Source organism: Panthera pardus, unplaced genomic scaffold (genome assembly GCF_024362965.1).
Source record: "Panthera pardus isolate Hobbes unplaced genomic scaffold, ASM2436296v1 HiC_scaffold_19, whole genome shotgun sequence".
Lineage (NCBI taxonomy): Eukaryota > Metazoa > Chordata > Mammalia > Carnivora > Felidae > Panthera > Panthera pardus.
Window position 1 is genome coordinate 15,580,421 of NW_026526754.1, and position 5,141 is coordinate 15,585,561.

At 39.9% G+C, this 5,141-nt stretch overlaps 1 long non-coding RNA gene across 1 annotated transcript; it reads left to right on the top strand.

Annotated features, from left to right (window-relative positions):
- Nucleotides 1-2,813: 2,813 nt before the first annotated feature.
- On the top strand, nt 2,814-4,288 carry LOC109245731 (uncharacterized). Its single transcript, XR_002071042.2, has 3 exons — nt 2,814-3,091; nt 3,367-3,487; nt 4,062-4,288. It is a non-coding gene; the product is annotated as an uncharacterized LOC109245731 (long non-coding RNA).
- Nucleotides 4,289-5,141: the final 853 nt, after the last annotated feature.

Below are 5,141 nucleotides of genomic sequence, written 5' to 3' on the forward strand. Positions count from 1 at the left end.
GGTAAAGAAATGAGAAGGATATTGAACAAAGGCCATGGTTACTTCTGAGGAGCTGGACGGCCCCCGAGAGGGAGAATGTGGTACAGAGAAAGGTCCATGTTTAAGTTGATACCCTTTTGTATTACATTTATTTTTTTCACTAAGGCGGTATTTTCATTTTATTATTAGAGAAAATAAGGTACTTATTAAAATTAAATTAGAGTGCTGGTATATACTTCTCAGGTTATCAATACTGTCATTCCACGATTTATGTATATTGCTTAGATTTTTATATGACTGCTTAATTTGTATTTCAGTGTCTCACCGTCATTGTCAAGGAGTTATGTTCTTTGTTTCTACTCTACTAGGACATAAGTTGGATGCTGCCACCCCAGGTGTCATTAAAAAAAAAAAAATCCAATGAAAGAAGAAGGTCTACTTTCACAGTGTCTCCACAAAAACAAACAAACAACAACAACAAAATTAGCAAACCACCCAGCACTCTTCTCATCCATACCCATAAACACACATCACCTGGTCATAATTTTTTCCATGTCCCTTCCTAAACCAGCCCTTGACCAAGGGAATTAATATCATGACAGGCTTAAGGAAGAACCTCACCATAAAAGGAAAAAAAGCTATGGGGGGTAATGGCTATTAAATAAGACACCGGCAAGTCTGGTGTCATGGTAAAAGGGATCCCTCCTCCCCCATAATAAGGGCCTTCCCCTTTTCGATCTTTTTAAATGAATGATTCTAAAGTTTGGACCTCAAATCTTACAAGTGCACTTCCATCAGAAAGTCCAGTTGTCATGCGTCAGCCAGTGTGAGTTGTACTTGTGAGCAGTTCATGCTGAAAGCACATGTGTCTGTCAAGGGTCTAGGAAGATTCCTTCTGCTCTGCATGTATCCACAGATTATGAAGTTCCAAAGGGAATTAATTATCACACTTCATCTCAAAGACTATAAGATTTGATAAATCACAAAATAAATACATAGTTTTAGAAATGTATCAACAGCTTGGACCCACAGCCCTTTGCTCCCAGAAAAGGAACCATCCAAATGCAGTAGTTACCATGCATTGGGCTGGATGCAGAAAGTGAATTTAGACCAATAGAACTAATTCCATGGACAAGGTTGACCAATATTCCTTCCCGCGTCGTAGGTTGGGCTTCCCACAGTCAGAGAAAATTTGACCCACAGTCAGAGAAAACACAACTATGCCTCGAATAAGGAGACCATCCTAATTTCTTCACCAAGCCACACAACTGGGTCATATTTCAGCAAAAAAATGTTAATGAGTTGCTAAAGACCAAGCATGGGCAAGTGTGAGAGTATAGAACTCCTGAGGTTCTCAGACACAAAGAGATTTTGTACCAACTCACAGGTTATTCTTCGTGGACATCACTGGGTGCTTACAAGAAAGATGGAGGATGGGGTGGTACAAAAGGCATAAATCCCTACCCATTTCCTTTTCCCCTATGGGACAAACGTAACCATAGCAACAAAAAAATGTACACCTAGCTCTGCTATTGAAGGTTACCATGGCAACAACAAAATGCACACATAGCTCAGCTACCGTTAAGGTTTTCTCTTTATCTTTGGTGTTTGGCAGTTTAAATGTAATGTACCTGCGTGTGGTGTTCTCTGTAGCTCTTTGGCTTAGTGTTAATTGAAGTTCTTGGTCAATGGAGTAGTGTCTGTCATCAGGTTTGGAAGTCTTGGCTCTCTTATTTATTGAAATATAATTTCTGTACATCTCTCTTTCTGGTTTTCCAATGACACATATTTTAGACTTGTTGACAGTGTCCTACATTTCCTTTTTGTTTATTTCTGGGTTTTTTTGTTGTATTTCTTCATTCTTCATGCTTCATGTACATTGACCTCTGCTTTGATATTTCTTCAGATTTATTAATCCTGTCTTCTGTTGTGTTCATTTTACTGTTAAATCCATTCAAAGAGTTCCTTACTTCAAATACTGTATCATTTCTAGGACATTGATTATTTTTTATAGATCACAATTTTCGATTTAAATATTCAATGTTACATTCATGTTATTTTTTATACATTACCCACTTTTTTAAAGCCCTTGCCTGCAAACTTGGGATCACCTCTAGGTCTGTTTCTATTGACTATTCTATTTATAATTGGACACTTCTTACCATGTGTGGTTACTTTTTTACTGCATGCTGGACACTGTGAATGAGACTGCATATTATGTTATCTTCTCCTAAAGAGTGTTGGCTTTTGTCCTAAGCGCAGTTAAAATACCAACAGATCACTTTGTTTCTGATGAGGCCCACTTTTAGGTTTCGTTAGGTTGGATGTACAACAGTTTTGTCCTAACGCATAATGTCTTTGCCCACATGGCATTGACTTTATGGGATCTCAACTGAATGTCCTGGTTGATCATGTACTTTAAAAATAGTAATCATAATATTCTTTCTTTATCTGGCCCCTATAAACTATTAACAGTTAAATTTTGTACTCATTATGTAAATGAACTTGAAGCATACACGATTGTTGGTAGGGGAACAATGCTGTTTAACTTGACCACTGCCGTTTAATTGATAATAACCATTGCATAAGGATAAAATAAATAAATAACTCTTGACTTTAATGAGCATCTCATGTGAGACTAAAACTCAGTCTGAGGGACACCTGGGTGGGTCTGTCAGTTAAGTGTCTTGTCTCTTGATTTCAGCTCAGGTTCTCATCTCACGGTTTGTGGGATTGATCTCCATGTCAGGTCATGCACTGACAGCACAGAGTCTGCTTGAGATTCTTTCTCTCCCTGTCTTTATGCCCCTCCCCAACTCGTGCAGGCACTCTCTCTCTCAAAATAAATATGTAAATTTAAAAATTTTTAAAAACTCTGAGTTCTGAAGTTAAGGCTTTAAAATTAAAACTAAACATATATTGGTTAGGAGAGTTTAGGTACGTGAAGATATAGATGTCCGCAAGTCCGAGCATTTCTTAGTTCCATGACTGAAAACATGTCCCTGACCTTCACTGCCAGACAGGTCCTGCATTATCCCCATTATCCCCACTCAAGTCTGACACCAGTGAAAGAACATGAGAATGCAAAGTGGGCCCTCGCTAGGATGGCAATGTACATATACGAAGAATAATCAACTAAGAACATGGGATTTAGAGCTCCAGGTTTTCCAGAAATATCTTGGGAAAAAATAAATATCTTGATTTCCTCTTTCCTGCTTTATTTTGATACTTCTGGAAACTGTATCTCTATAGCTTACTATCAGTTTTGTTTCCCTGAGGAATCAGAGCTGCTCAAGTAAACGATAAATGATATTTTTTAAAATGTAGGACAAGAAAAAGGAAAATACTGGTGGTCTGTCTAGAACTAAAATTCATTTTACCTTACAGGTCTTCTAATTCCTGGCAATTATCCTTGAAGTTCAAGTTAGCCAGCAATTACTGAGCTTGGGAAACATGGAGAAGAATGATACCGATTTTTAACTTACGAGCAACTGTCTCTTTCAGTTGGGTAAGCACATATTTCACATCTTAATCATGTTGGACATCACTTGATGAATGGGATGTATGAGACTTACTCCTAATATATGCTAAATGACAGAAGGTTGAAATCCATCAGAAGATTTACCAAGTGCTCCTTTGTATGAGATAAGAATCTGATTTGGCCCTTGGCATTCAAAAGTTCTAAGCTGTGGCAGGCAACCTGCTTAGAATATTAAATAAATGTTGATCATATACAGGGCTGAGTAAAGCAGAAGTTAAGCATTTAATTTAATAACATAGAATAAAGAAAATGTTTGTTTTTTTGGTAGTGTTACTCTCAGTTATTAATTGACTGCCAACCACATTCTAGACAGCAGACGATGAGGATCATGAAAACAAGGACCAGGAAACACTATGTAGGTCACAGCACATAAAATGTTGCTTGATTAATGAATGTTTGTTGAATCGGTAACAACCTGCTTGCCTTTTCCTATACATTATATCATTTTATCTCCAGAACTTCCCTGAAATGGATGTTTTATGCCCATTTCTTAAATGTTGAAATTGAGGCTTAAAGTAGGTAATGGACTTCCTTGGCCCAGGTACCAAAGCTGTGGGTGATCATGCGGAGCTCTCCCTACCTGTGCTGTGCTCGCTCACTCTTCTGGCTCAGCAGGATGTAGTCATTCAGGCTGAGGAGTGAGGAAGGGGTACAAGTTGGAACTGGTAAATAAAGTAAATGTACCCTCTGAGAGGTGAGGTGAGGGTTTGTGAAACTTGTTGGATTCCAGTAGTGGGAACAACAGAAAGACAAGTAACCATGGCTACTATGTGCAGAGGATGTCACTTGAGGAAGATGTGGAGGCAGAAAGGGGGCTCACTGAAGAAAACCTGGGTAGGAGATGGAGAGTGTGATATTGTGATGGACAGTAAGAAATATGTTTGGTTATCAGCCTATTCCTGGCTCACAGCTGTTAAAACCCTTGGAATTTCTTGTGCAGAGGATGACAGAGGTGTCTTTCATTTTGTTACCAAGGTGACTTTTGGAACGTCCTTAGGTAACCTGAGGATGGGGAGCTGGTTGCCAGGAGAACCAACCACATGATTTGAGGGTTGAAACTTTCAGGACCTGGCGCCCCCGACCTCCAAGGCGAAGAGAGGGGCCAGGGTTTGAATCAATCGGCATTGGCCAGCGATTTTAATCTGTCATGCCTATGGAATGAAGCCTCCATAAAAACCCAGCACAACAGGGTTCACATTGCTTCCAGGGGGGTGAATACGTGGAGGTGCTGGGAGGGTGGTGCCCCTGGAAAGGGCATTGCAGCTCCCTACCCGGTTCCCACCCCTCACCCTCTGCACCTCTTCTGTCTGGCTATTCCTTATTAGCTCTATATTTTTATAATAAACCAGTAATCCAGGAAGTAAAATGTTTCTCCTGAGTTCTTTGAGCCACTCTAACAAATTAATCAACTGTAGAGGCTCTTGGGAACTTCCAGTGTATAGCCTATCAGTGAGAAGTGCAAATAATAGCCTGGGCTTGCAACTGGCATCTAAATGGGGCTGGGGTGGGGGCTGGGGACAGTCTTGTAGGACTGAGCCTCTAACCTGTGGAATCTGATGCTGTCTCCAGGTAGATGGTGTCAGAATTGAGTTGAATTGTAGGGCAATCTGCTGGTATCCTG